Genomic DNA, 15,198 nt, shown 5'->3' with positions numbered 1-15,198 from the left:
GCAGTCATCTGTTGTCAGAACTGCGAGATAGAGTTTTCTTGTATTACACTTTCACAAATTGCTTGTGAAATAAGGTCAGGCGGCGGCAGGACCTACTGCTGCGGATGTGCAGAGAGCAAGCGGTGACTTTGTCAGGCTATGATGGGCAACGGGACCCAAATCCCTGTCTGGCCCCATTGCAGCCAGTTGTCCTGACCCAAAAGCAGTGTGGTCGCTGGGGCTGGGGCTCTGCGATGGTGTCTGGCTTTTGAAGTAGAGGCTTGGCAAGGCTGGGCTGTGCATCCTTGAGGTTGTGGGGATGCTCTTGGGGGGATGCTCTCAGACCCATTCCCAGGCTGCACAGCCCAAGCTGGCGCTGGCTCGGCGCTTAGCCCAGCAGTGCAGACCATCCACTGTAATTCCAGACTTTCCCACCCCATTACAGCCCTGCTGTGCCCCGGGATGCTACTGCAGACAGCTCCGCTTCCCTGGAAACTCCACATGCTCTGGATGTGCAGACATTCTCCGGCATCCCAGGGCGGACAGGCCGTGTGGGGGGGGGCACCAGCTCTCACCCCCTCCCAAATCCCCGCTGGGCAGCCGGTTGGCGGAGGGGAGGAGATGTGCACGCCAATGCGAGCTGCAAGGCCGTTCGCAGGCTGTATCAAAGGGGTCTGTTGATATCGTGGTAACCACAGGGGTGAAACTTGATTAGCTGGGGTTGTGATCAATAATTAATGATGGTTATTTATTATTTGTTAAGTGCCAACACTGTGTTCGCTTCTAAATCCCCCAATGGATATATAGCCTCGTTTGGTGTCCCTGAGTTGCATTTTGATACTGCTCGTAGGTCACAAAAGATTTTACAAAAAGAATATTTTTTTTTAAAAAGCTTAATCCTTTGTACAGAAAGAACAGAAACATCCCACTGCTGTAAAATTTGCTGTAACCACTGAGAAAAATTCTCCTCTTTTTCCTAGCGGTTTCATTTCAGGACAGCTCTCAGCCAGCTCAGGATGGCATAATCTGCGGGTCAGAAGTCGGTACAGGAGTAGTGCAAGTTCTTTTGAAGCCAGAGTTCTGAGCGCATCAGAGCAAAGAGAAGGAAGATGTGATGCAGCCGGATTTTAAAAAGATTTGAATAGTTTAGCCGGCTGGGTCATGGGCAGAACATGCTACTTGTGGTACCTCTGAAGTTGTGTTGGTGTCTGAGGGTTGCGAGTCATCCCAGGGCAGAAGGTGGGGGAAGGTCCTTGGCTTTCCTTGACTTTCCTTTACCTGCACAGGGGGGTGCTGGCACACGTCCTCAGCTTGTGGGGGCAGAGGGGCCACGGAGGTGGTTGTAGCTCTCAGGAGAGAGGGGTCTGTGCCTTCAGTTCGACTCTACAATGGTAAGGAATTAAATGAGAAGAGCAGGCAACATGATGGGATGAAGAGATCAGGTGATGGTGACAGCAGGACAAAATACTTACAGGTTCGGGAATTGAAGTGGGTGCAAAAATTTGGACCCCTGTCTGAAAACCAGTTTCCTCTGGATACCCTGCATTGGTGGGAACAGGTTCTGGTGGGCAGGGAAGGAGCTGCGATCTGTCTGCCCATCCCTGCCCTCGTTTGTCCAGGGTGATCATCATGGGCATGACCTTTGCTGTGCTGAGCACCATCACCTCCCTCCTCAAGCATTTTCAAGGGGAAGAAGCAGCGCAGCTGGGATTTGAGAAAACACTGCAAGTGGTTGTTTTGGACTTTATAGACCCCTTCCTAGATGTCCCTTTGGGGATCTAGGGTGTCTGGGACTATAGGGCCCCTTTATAGCCCCTTCCCAGGGGTCCCTCGCATGCCCTGGAGGACATCGACTTGTTGTCAGCAGGAGGGAGAGGGAAGCAGCTGTGGGGACCAGAGACCTGGGGCTGGGGACCTCACCAGTGCAGCTTCCATCTCTCCTACTTGAGCGAACTGGCTCGTGCTTCATTTTAATGAACTTAGCGGCTTTTAAAGTTAATTATATTTCTTGCTCTACTGCTTCAGGAGGTTAGAGACCCTCTTCTGATTCCCGACCTTGATGTAACTCCAGCTGAATCCCTGTGGCAAGTCAAGCCTGGCTACCCCCAATGCCCATGGGAGCTCCCTGGGTGATCTGCAGGGCAGGGTGCAGTGTGTGTGTGTGTATATGTATATGTATATATACATATATATATATACACCATATATATACACATATATACACACATGTACATATGTATATATACCATATATATACACATATATACACGCATATACATACGTATATATACCATATATATACACATATATACACACATATACATATGTATATATACCATATATATATACATATATACACACATATACATATGTATATATACCATATATATACACATATATACACACATATACATATGTATATATACCATATATATATATATAATCTGGGTTAAAACCTGCCACCAAGGCTGTTCTCCCTGGAGCCCCATCCAGGCTGCCACCATCCCTTGCCACAGCCCCTCTGCCCATGCCTGCTCCATAAATCCCTCCCGTTCCCAGTCTCCCCATTAATTCTGCTGCACTTTAGCTCGGCACTTTCACCGCGGCTTCACAGCGATGGCTTAAACCAGCAAGCGTATGACTACGGATAGTGCGTGATGGATGTAACCACGTGGCTTCAGAACAAATGTGCGTTGGGTGTCAGCGTTATTTGTTACTGTCTGACAGCAACAAATCAAATTCTTAAGCAAACGTTAGATACTATATGGCCCTGGTGTTATCTCACTCGTCCCTGTGACTTGGACAAATCACTTAAGCTTTGTGCTTGCGGTTTATATATATATTTTTTCGACCAGAAACCTTTGTTACCATCCTATCCCAGCCTTGTGTCACACAGAGCAACAGAGTTAATCTCCTCCTGCTATAGAGAGAGAATTTGGGATGTACAGAGCCTTATTTTGTATGGAAACACTCTCTAGTTAATCCCTGTTTTGATGCAACAAGAAAGGGAATGAGGGGTTAATGAACCCTCCCCGGAGAGATTAGTCTGGAATTTTTAGTCCCACAACATTTATTAAAGGCTCTTTTTTTGTTTTATTGTTGTAATGCTCCATTCAGAGAATCCCTCCTGGAGAATGTTTTCAATTTGATCTCCAGCACAGAAATAAACTGGCTTATCTGAGATCTTTTAATATCATATTCAGGGCTTTTAATAAATGTGAGTTTCATTAATGTCTTCTTTTTTATTTTAACTGATGAGATAATTTAATATTAATACATCACACCTTATCACCCAATAACACTTAGTCCCTGTAATCTTATGACAGGCTAATTTCTGTAGCAACATCCCCTGTGTCAAGTCTGCTCCGTTCCATTACTACCCCAGCTGCTCGTGGAGCCCGGGTTGGTAATGAATATTCTGGCTTCTGAGCTTTTATCTAAGGATTATGAAATGAATTTGGAGTTTAGCTTGAGGGAGTTACAGCTTCATTTTGCCTAGTAGAGCTCGTTCGTATCATTGGAACAAATCGTAGGGGTTTTTTATGCTAAAAATGTAAGACGGAGAACCAAAAATATAAATGCGCAAAATCCCCTGGATGGGGTGGGGTATTAATTGCGGGATTTGAGAAAAAGGGTTAATTGAAAAGAGAGATGGGGAGAAGGCGCTGCTGGGGAAGGGGAGGGGGCAGCGCGGAGCCTCTCGCTGCTGGCACCGTGTGTCCCATGGGCAGCCTGGGGCATTTTGGGTGGTGGTTGGAGCTGGGGGCAGGAGAAGCTTGGTCCTCACTCTTTCAGGTGGCTCATCTGCCACGGCAGTTGTGGTGGGGACCCCGTGAGCCTCGTCCCATCCCCGCTGCGCAGCGGGTCAGTCTCCCTCCCCTCCTGCCTTTCTCGACTTTGCTAACGGCTTTCACTTAATTTAATATGTGCAGCTCAGAAGGCTGAAGACGAGGTGAGCTCATTTGGCATAATTATGGGATGTGTCAGGAATGTGAAATCCGAGGCAGTGTAACTGTCCTGGAGCCATCACACCTCCGACAGCCTGTCGGCTGTTGATGCTGCAAGGATGGGAAATGCACCTGCTTCCTCAAGCAGAAAATAGACTGATAAAAAAAATGGGTGAACGCTAAACTGCTACTGTTTTCTATATGTTTAGCATATGCTCCCTACCCCTGCTCTGCGCATTTCCTCTCTCAGCTCTGATGAGCCCCTCAGAGCGGTGCTGGGGTGGATGCTGTGACCAGGGCAGATGTGACATGGGTCCAAGCTGTAAAGGGAGCTCTGTCCCATGTGTCTGGATTAAGGTGGCTTTGATCATAGGCTCATAGTGGAAGTGTGGGTGCTCTTGCTGATGTACAAAACTCTTCCTTGGGCGGGAGAGAAAGTAAAGCAATGTGCTGCATGTGGGCTGTGGGCTCAGGTCAGGACAGGGACACCCTTGGCTGTCCCTGTCCCTCCTGCCTGTAATAGAATCACAGAATCATTTTGTTTAGAAGAGACTCTCAATATCGAGTCCAACCATTAACCTAAATCTGACACTAAGCCATGTGTCTAAGAACCTCATCTATGCATCTTTTAAACCCCTTCAGGGATGGTGACAGGGATGTCACGGGCAGCTGGGAGCCGGTTGTTCAGGGGAAGCTGCAGCCGCTACTCCAGTTACTGTACAGAGCAGCACGGGGCAAAACTGTGCCTGTTGTGAGCAGAGGGGAGTGCCTGTTTCATTTCTGAGTTCTGCCTGTTTCATTTCTGAGTTGTGCCTGGATCACTCTGTTACTCCTCACTTTCTCTTTTGAAAATCCCATTCTCAGTAAATCTCCCGTCCCTGCTCCCCAGGCCCTTAGCCCAAGCTCTTGTGGGGCAGCTTGGGTGGGCTGAGCAGTGCTGTTTCCAAACTTTGGAGCAGACATTTTCAAGCTCTCTGCCAGAGATGCCACAAGAAAGGAAATAAATAGATGGCACTGGGATGCCTGTATCAAGCCGGAGTGGGTTTCAGCAGGACGATGGTGGTGTGCCCACTCCAGTTTGCACTGGGGAAGCAGGAGTATGTTACCTGGCTCAGTCCTGCCCATCCACAGTGCCAAAACTCACCCTCTGTCCGCCCCTTCCTTCCTCAACAAACACCGACTGCTAAATTTGACAAAAAATAATTACCTTGCCATAAATTGGCTATTAGCATATGAATTAGAGTTTAACATATGAAAGGGCTTTTGATGCCGCATAAAGTTAATACAGAAAATGACCGTAACGGAATAACAAATTGCACTTTAAAAGTCAGCTCCATAGACCCCGGCTGACATCGCAATGGTGGCACAAGGATACCTGAGCTGAGGGGGGACACCACCTCTGACCCCCCTGAGCAGGCTGGCCCTGGTATTTGGTGCTTCACCGTGCCAGCTGAAGCAATTGGTGAAGGTAATCCCCAACATTTGTATTCTAGCACTTTTTTTCATTTATTTAGGCAAGTGATGGTTTATTTTTGCTCCATGGCTTTTGTCCAGGGTCATAATTTTGTTACTAATGATTAACCTGGTGCTTCTCTTCCACTCGAGTTTTACATCCCCTGGCCAGGCTGCCTTTCAGCTGCATGGTTAGCATATCCAGGACACAGAGGGTTTAAGACAGCTGTTGAGGCGTGTTGCGATATTGCTAAAAACAATCTGTGGACATAAATTATTATTCCTGGGTAAAAAGTTTTCTAGGACAGAGTTAAGCTGGTAAAGACTTTTCTGAGAGGAGGGAAAAGAAAACCAAGCTCTTATTAGAACAGGAAAGGTATGAACATGATTAAACGTGGCTTGGATAACAGCAGCTCAATGAGCTGCCACTCATGGTGCTGGGCTGTGGTTCCTAGACTGACCCAGCTGCAAAAGACAAAGTGTTGGCCTAAGTTGCTTTCCCTGAAGTCAACAAGCTTTACCTTGTATTTGGCACAAGCTTTACCTTTGTATTTGATTGCTGAGGCCATTAAGGTGTATCACATTAGTGCCTGCATCTATGACCTATATCAGTTCTTTTTAGCAGGGAAGGAACCTCAGCCTTGTTACTGGAGCAGTCTGGCAGTCCTGGCCCAGGGTTTTTACTGGGCTGGCGTCTGCAGCCGAGGGGGATCGAGGGAGCATTTTGCTGCCCTGACCAGGGAGCTTTCTTGGGACAGAGGAGCAGCGAGGGCTGCCCGCTCTGATGGCTCAGCAAGCAAACCCGAATCGAAAGAGCTTGCTCTAAATTCAGGGCCAGGCAGAGCAAGCTAAATAGAGACTGTGTGCTCTGCCCTGAGGGTTAACTACCTGCTGCTGAAATACTAATTGCAGTGAACTGTGTCCATCAATTATAGCAAAGAGGGTTCGCTTCCTGCGAGGGTGCAGGGGGAGGGAGAAGCCCTGATCCTCTCTAAGGAGCTTTCTGCTCCTCAGCTGAGAGATGGGAGGGTTTGGGAGACAGGCAATGAGTGGGATGTGAACACCCCTGACCAGCCTGTAATCAGCATCCCCTTGGTCACCCAAAGCACCCCCCTTTGCATTGGGAATTCATGCTGTGGTTCATACTGGTGGGTCCCCAGTTGGTCCCTGTCTGTCTGTGGTCAGGAAGGGCTGAGATGTCCATGGCCACCCCAGGCTGCTTCTCCTGGGGTTCTCTATCACTGCCTTGGCCAGGGTGTCTGTGGTCACCATGAAAATCACCATCCCTTGGGTCCTGCGGTGCCTTTTTGACGGTCTGGGTTTCCAGTGAGACTCCGTGTCCTGCTAGATCTGTGGTGGCATCATCCAACCAGCTGGCTTAAAATTTCCCTTTCCTTCCTTCAGGCAACTATTTTAATTGCAATACTATGGTAGTACTGATACTCTCGCCAGCTTTGGGAATCTATTGTTCAGGCTGTTTACCTCCCATTTTGTTCTGAGAAATGATTAATTGTCTCCTTGGACAAGGTTGTCCTCTAAATTATACTAAATTGGTGGTAATTTATGTAATATTTCTCACTTCATACAGTAGCTATTTACTGTTTACAGATCCTCCTGCAGCAGAGTGCTTTTGGGGATGCTCAGCTGAGCCATCCTGGAGGGACCAGAGCAACCCCTTCTGATGACAGGAGGATTGTTTTCTGGTTTGTCTGTGTTTCATGGTCCTCCCAGGGCTGGGCAGGGATCGGGGCGAGTGGTGGACTCTGCTGATCGTGTCAAGCATGCAGCTGTGGTTGGGTGGCAAAGAGGTAGAATTGGCTGGAGTTTTAGGATAATTCCAAAACCTTGGGTTTTCCTATTGCTATGTCTTGCCTTCTTTTCAAGTTAGAGGTCATTTGCAAGACCTAGGGTGGGACAAGCACCAATGCCCCAGGGTCCTGGAGCCACTGGGTAACAACACAGCTTTGCCCTGTCCTGTCCCATCAAACCTAAACACCTTCCTTCCTCTCCAGTCTACTGGCCAATTGTTGCCTCTTTTTCAGCACATGGGAACAGCGCAGAAAAGGGGTTTTGCCGTCAGCCTTTGGATGATGAGGGGACAGGCATCGGGGCTCCATGTGCTGTAGGTACCAGTTTGTCTTCGATGAGGAGATGCTGGTGAAGAGGGGAACCCATTTCCACAGATGTAGCCAACCCCATCCAAGGCGATTTCCAGCTATGAGTCCAGAATGAAGCTACTCTTGCTTTTTTTTTTTTTTTTATTTCACTTTTATACTTTTTTGCCTTGTTGGAGGCATTTCTGCATTCGGGGAGTGTCATGAGCATTCCTGGTGTCACTTCAAAGCCCTGCTGCCCTTAATGGCATTTCTCTCCAACCCGTTCCCGCCCACCTGCACCCACTGCCTTAATTCTTTATGGACAAAAGCTGAGTTTAGCACAAGTCTCCTTTGATCAAAGGCAGCCTTATCCGGTCCCAGAGACAAGCGCATCCCGGGGAGATGGCAGAAATTGGGTCAGCTCTGCGGCACTCGACATCGGGCGGACGGGGCTGTCTCCCCCCACTCCTGCCTTCGGGTCCCCCGCAGGGCAAGGCTCTGCTTGGAGGTTCCTGGGGTGCCCCCAGCTCTCCTGCCCATCCCAGCCTGTCCTCAACCCATCACCCTCCCCTTGCTGCCTCCCGCATCCTCCAGCGCTGCAGCTCTTTCCCTTTTATCTCAGGGTGCCCTGAGATGTCCTGGGGCAAATGTCTCTGTTCAGGGTGATGATGCTGCCAGCGGGCTTGTCAAGCTGGCAGTGATGAGCACACCGGGATGGAGGAGTCTTGTTAGAAACTGAACTAATCCCTGTGCCCCTCATGCCAGCAGAGCCAAAGCCCCTTTACCAGCTCTGTCGCTATAACGCAGTCATCTATGTGATGGGACCAAATCTCCCTGGGAATGGGATGCAAAATTCACCACTACTGGGACAGGACTTGTCTTGCATCTTTGAGATGACTATTTGCTTTTTTGGATGCCCGGCAAACCACTGAGGAGGGAAAGGAGGGACCCACAGATCAGCTCCATGGACAGGATTCAGCTCAGCCCCGTGACCTTTTGCACAGCTCATTAACAACAGATGCTGAGGAGAAGGAGGGCAGAGTCATTATAGAGCAATTTATATGTAAATGCCTAAAGTACCAAATAAAAGCAAGCCCACTGGTGTTCATTAGAAAAAAAATAATATTGAATTTTTTTGTCAGTGTCTGTGTTTGGATTCTATTTTTTTTTTTTTTTGAACTCAGGAAGACAAAGCACACTGTCAAACCACCTGTTTGGCTTCTTGGTTCTCCAGTCACATCCTTGCTGCATCCAGACACAGGTTAGGGCCAAGTTTTCCCCTGCCAAGGGGAGGTGGGGAGTGAGACAGTGAGGCTTTGGGGTCCCCAGTGATCCCTGCAGAGGGCCATCCCACCTCTGCTGTCCCCCGGGACACCAAAGCAAGTCCCCTGTGAGAGGCTTTGCTGTCCCTACACCAACGTGGGAGCCCGGAGTGTCCACTTCTCCTTGAAAAGACGATCCAGAAACTTCATCCTGGAGGGATTTCCAACCAAAGCGAGTCTACCTTTAGCTAAAACCCGCATTTTCTCTGCTGTGAGGTTTTAGCTCTCAGCTGAGGGCTGCTACTGCCAGCAGCAATAGAAACAAGGTAAAACACATGTATAAATTCTTAATCAAACTGCTATCTGTAATGGCCCCAAGTAGTACAGCTGGTGGCACTGCTGCTGGGAAGAGCGTGTTGGCGTCTTTGCATATTTGAAGAACAAGCTGATTTTCCCCTCCTAGGGCTGTACTGTCTGTTGTCAAGCTGAGACCGCACACAGGTGAGTTTGGGGGTCCCAGGGTCCAGCTGAGGGCCTGGGGGTGCCTTGCTTGTGTTGCAAGCCTGGATGTGGTTTGAGGCAGAAAAGCTCAGCAAAGACTGTTTCAGGACTTGAATGCAAAGTGGAAGAGCTGCCTACAGTGAAAGTCACACTGCTAAACTGGTCTTTTTGCATCAGTGACCGTGTCAAAATCCCAGATCCTTCTCCCACCCTAGCGTCCTTCCTTCCTGGCTCCTTGGCAAAGCTGCATGAATCTGTGAAAACCCTCCCTGCATCAGCTCTGCACCCATCGGCAGACACCAGAGCTGTTTTCATGGGCGTATGACCCAGCCGTGGAGGCACGGGGAGACTTTTTGGCCTCCCACTTGCTGATCTGGAGCAGGATGTGCTTCAGCTGGCTGCTTGTGTGTTTGTGGGGTAACAGCATCGCGGTCCTGTGCATGGCATTCTGGGTAACGTTATGCAAAGGAATGTAAATATGAGACTTACCCCATTGACATCGAGATGGGTTTGGTTTCTTTGTCAGGTGTTAGCTCAAACACATTTCTATCACACTCTTGATATGCTGTCTGGAGATTTCCGAGACAGACTTTCGGCAGCTGTGCAAGGGAAGTTATTCAAATGGGAGAGAGGGAAAAATGGAAAATAGTCAGTGTTACAACATTGTTATCAAATATGTAGGAATCCATGTCCTGAAAGTAATGTGTTCATTATCTCTCAAACCATTATCATTGCGTCACACACAAAAGCTTGCTCTGGGATGCTCGTGCCCACGGCCAGGCATTGCACACCCAAAGCAGGTGCAATGAGCAAATGTGTGCCGGGCCGTACCCCTTCCTCCCCTTCAAACAGCCAATTTACTTCTGTTTTCTGTAGCTAATATCAGACTTGAATTCTCAGCCTTGTGATGGGCCGAAGAAATACTAGTCCTTTCTTCTCTGTGTTAGTGATGAGCTGAGCTTGGGCAGCTCCTGCAGAGGACGGGTTTGCAACGAGCACCTCTCTCCAGGCTGGGGTTTTGTCTGCTGCAGCTGCATGGCCAGCCTTGGTGAACATTTTAGCTGTGTCTGCCAACACGGTGGTGGCACAGTGGCACCCGGCATCGCCGCCACAGCAAACCATCACCACAACTCTGGGGACCCACCTTTGAGCCCGTGCTCTGGCCTGGAGACAGGTGAGTGTGCTGAGAGCTACAGCAAAGCAGAACCACCACCAGGAGCTGCGATTCCACTCCATCTGCTGGGAAAAACAGTGAGGGGTAAGTTAAAAATCGTTAAAAGTCGCTGTCTGGGTGTGTGATGTCGATAGGTCTGTCTGGAACAGGATCCAGGGCTGCAAGAGCGGTAGGAGTCAAAGCAGCGCACAGACCTGGTGCATTAATGAGCAATTTAACGAGGAGCTGCATGGACTGGCAGCTGTTGGCTGCCTGGAGGGACAGAGAAACTCATCCTGGTGCTTGTATTGTGGGTTTTTCTGCTTCCCTGTGTGCTTTGGTACCTCCACCTGGGAGCAGAGGAGTGCCTGCCAGATCTAGCAGGAATTCATCTAGACACTTGGCTGTGTCTTTCTTTATCTAAAATGACTAGCTGGGTGGGCTGGGACCTTAATAAGTGAGTTAATGATCAGTCTAATGGAGAAAAAGAGCCATCTGCCAGATTTCCTACTGACTTGGGCAGCCTGTTCCTTGTGCCCCTGGTGCTGACCCTCAGAAATTAACTGGAAAAGAATCACAAGAGCTCAAAGAATCCATCTCAGAGAGGGTGTTCAGGGTAAAAGACTAAAATAATGTGACTTAATCATGTCATATAAGAAGCTGATAAACAAGAATGCAACACAGATCTGACATGGGGAATTCATATCTGAATGCCAGCCTCCACTTTTATTATGTCCATAATATATCTCCATTGATGCAAAATAAATACAATAATAACATTTCATCTTAATCTTGAGGAGATAGAAATAACGCCTGTTGGCAAGACGGTGCTCCCACTGTTTTTCCCGGCTGTTAGTCCATGGGAAGCGTTGCCTCATCCCTACCAGGCACACACTTTCTGGTCCTGTAACTTCCACTGAGCTCAACTAAAGCTAAGTTCAGCCCAGCAGCATGGAGTATTTGTTTAAGCTGCGTGACTGCTCATGTCCTACTCTCTGCTCCTGCTCCTGTTGGCTCTGGAGGTGTTTGGTGACCTCCTGCAGCATCGTCCCGTCCGTCGTCCCTCTGGTACAGGAGGCCTGAGCCCTGGCAGGACCCCAAGGGGCACCCAGGTCCCAGGAGGGAAGAAGGGAGGAGAAGATCCTGGGTTGTACTTTTCCCAGTGCATTTCCAGCTCATGGTGCAAAATCTGAAGCAGGTCTTGTCTCCCACACTGTACCTCCTGGGCCATGACAGTTCATCAGTCCTCAACTGCTGCCTACCTGGGATTTAGTTAATTTTCTGACATTTAGCATAATTCATAAAATAGAATGCTTTGGGTTGGAAAGGACCTTAAAAATCATCTCGTTCCAGCCCCCTGCCATGGGCACGTTCACCTTCCACTAGACCAGGTTGCTCAAAGCCTCACCCAACCTGGCGTTGAGCATTCCCAGGGATGCGGCATCTACAGCTTCTGTGGGCAACCTGTGCCAGGGCCTCACCACCCTCACAGGGAAGAATTTCCTCCTTATGTCTAATCTGAATCTCCCCTGTTTCCATTTAAAGCCATGACCCCTTCTCCTATCACTACATGCCCTTGTAAAAAGTCCCTCTTCATCTTTCTTGTAGGTTCCCTTTAGGTACTGTAAGGCTATTAATTCATTATATGGCCTCTCCTCCTGCTCCTTATTCATAGTTTGACTGTTTTATTTGTAAAATATCTTTAGCCTCTTTTATTTGAAGACATTCAAGTGACTTTTTTCTTTCCCATTCATTTATTTTCTGAAGAGCCCTTGCTGACACAAAGCTCTCCTGAGCCTCCGTGAGAACAAGGACCAGGAGGTTTGGCCCTTACCGTGCGTCATCCCTCCCCCCACCTACATGAAAGGCCTCTAATCCCTTTTTGTTCTTGTGTTCGCCTTGCCTGATAGGCTTCCGAACCAATATAACACTGCAAAAGGGATGTGTCTCTAGACAAGCTGCTCTGCGACAGGAGTCTTAGGGTTAGGGCATAAATGTGATTTTTCTCCTTCAGCAGGTGTTGAACTGATTGTTTTTGTCCTTTCTGCTGAAGAATCCACCCGTATTTGCAGCATCTGCTCCTGCGTGGGAGAAGCGGTTGTGCGGCAGCACCTTGGTCTTTGTTCACCGGACACAAACCGGCACCACTGCAAAAAAAGCAAACGCAAAACCAAAAGGAAATCACCCACAGCAGAGTCTTTTGTGACTGTGAACGGATATGTTTGAAAATGTAGGGGTGGATTCTAGTTCCCCTATGCCAGTTGCCTTTGCAGAGGGATTTAGAGGCTCTTTTAAAGATGTAGCCAAATTGCTGAGTCCTCTGCGATATACTCATGCCTTGGGCTTACTAGCTGGTGTAAACTCCAACCAGTTAGCTCCAGTTAACTCTAGCCATCTGGTGTAAGCTCCAGCTGGCTTTTACGCCCTTCATCTGCAGTGATGTGCAGGGAGCTGGTCTAAATTTTGATTTGAAATACCCCTGAGTTAAAAGTGAGTTAAAATATGCCTTCCTTGGTGAAAAAGGAGTAATTGCTCTTCCCTCTCGGCTCTGGTACCAGAGCTAGGAGCCAATGTCAGGGGGACAGACCAGCAAAGCTGCCACTGTCACTCAAGCAGAGAGTGGCTGAATCACTGCAGATAATAACCCTCTATTGATTTTGCCTTGTTTTTACAATCATTTGAGAATTTTCACTGAGCAGAATGAGAAAATCTTCTGATCCCCCTGAGGGTTCTCTTGTTCCTCTCTTTCTCTCAAGGAAATAACGACGACAAATAAACTAGAAACAAAGCAGAAAAATTAGACCCACGAGTAAACCATAAATAATGGGGTAGAGCTGGCTGAGAGTGCTTTGATGTTCAAATGCCTCAATTACTTGTTTTGGTCCTTTTCCTTATAATTTTCCTGTACTCACTTTCCTAACTTTTCACAGGCAGGATTCCATACCAGGCCATGGCTCCTCACCAGTCCAACAGCATTTCCAGCCCTGCACGGAGGAGCAAGAGCTGGGCTGGGTATGGCTGGTTTTGTTTCTTGGCTTGGCGCTTGTGTCAGAGGCTTTTGGGGATCCACTTTGGGGGTCTTTAGGATGAGTCTGTCTGATAAGGTCTTGGCTCTGTTTTGGCGAGTTCCCACAATATGTGTTTGTGCGTTAGCTCACTGTGTGTGTCTGTGCTGGGCTTGGGTGTCAGGATTGCTGTAGACTGGAGCTGGTGCCCATGTGGTTGTCTCTGGGGGCTTCTTGTGGATTGGAGGTGGCTGAGGAGAAAGGGTGTGCATGTGGACGGGGGTCTGTGCATCTTGTCCAAGCGCAGCGTTTGCAATAGAAGCCAATCCCAAGCGCCAGCAGCGCCGTTCTGCTGCTCAGAGGTGCTCGTTGGCTCACACAACTGAAAGGATTATGACATTCAAAAGAAATAATTTATAAACAGCAGATGTTTTATAAACTATGATAAAAAAACCCCAACAACCGGAAGACCAGCCCTCCCAGTATGTGTGCATGTGCATCGACTTGGAAAAAGGTATCTAGACAAAGCAGCTGCTGAGAACGCCAAGGGAGGGCAGCTCTGGAGAGGCACTGAGATACACGTGATGCCAAATGCCTAATTAGAAATTTCAAAGTGACACAAAGGGAGTGTTTTGAGGGAAATTAAACTCATGCATTTTTTATAAGAAATAGGGGCAAGAATGATATGAAGTGGGGAGATGTAAAGTGGGGAATGGGGAAGGAAGAGGGAAAAACAATAATGAAGATGCAGCAGAGCTGAGCGACAACGTGAAACACTTCAACAGTGAGCTCTGAGCAAAGCTGGAGCACTGTGCAGCTGGTAGGTAGCACTGGGACCCTGTCCCCTGTGTCCCTAAGCCTGGCAGGGGTGACAGCGGGACTGCTGCTGGGGGGACGGGGCCTGATGAGGGGAAGGGACAGCAGAGGCTGTCGCTGCTGTGTACCCCTTCCCAAAGTGCCTTTTTGATAACAACCGCAAAAAATTCATTTCGGCAACAAAGTGTTTTGATTTGAACTTTCAGTCTGATCGATTTCATTTCTTCTGTGCCTGCTAAATAATGACACGAGCGTTTACAGAAAATGCCCTTCTAGCACTTGTTTTTGACCATAATCAGCCCTCCTCCTCTTCTTGGTCCCTGCAAACCCTGCTCAGGTGGCAGCAGCAGCCAGGAGAAGGTGTACATCTCCCTCCCTGTGCTCCAGCGAGGCTGGGCAGCTGGGGTATAGCACCCATCTGGGGTGCAGAGCTGCCTCTGTCCAGCTGTGGCTCCTGGGGACACATCTGCCACGTACCCCATGGAGCAACTGGAGCTCCTTACATCTCTCCCCATTCCCACTGCTCCACCAATCTGCATCTGTATATTCCCGGGAACAGCTCCTTACAGCCTTCACCCCCTGAATCCACAGATCGTCTGTGCTTCTCCAATTTTAGTCCCTTTCACATACAATCAGAAGATATCTCCTGCAGCCCCAGCCTTGGTGGCCATCAGCCTCCCTGCTATGATCACACGCGTCTCCTTAGGGCATTACAGGGATGTAACTCATCTGAAGGACCTGGTCAGTTCTTTCCCAGCTGGCTATTAATTGTTGTGTTTGCTCCAGAAAGCCTTTGGCAGAGATCCACAACTCTTGACCAGCTTTTAACAACCCCCAAAACAGCCTCTAGGGATAGCCAGGGATGCAGTTTCCCACTCACATCCATTAAGCGCCTTCACCAGCTGGGTAAAGAGCTGGCTGAAGCAGATGAATGTCTCATATTGCCACGCAAAATCTAGAGAGCAATGCAAATGAAATAGTGAGTAG

The sequence above is a fragment of the Patagioenas fasciata genome, chromosome 16, assembly GCF_037038585.1.
Source record: "Patagioenas fasciata isolate bPatFas1 chromosome 16, bPatFas1.hap1, whole genome shotgun sequence".
NCBI lineage: Eukaryota > Metazoa > Chordata > Aves > Columbiformes > Columbidae > Patagioenas > Patagioenas fasciata.
This window is presented reverse-complemented; position numbering follows the sequence as displayed.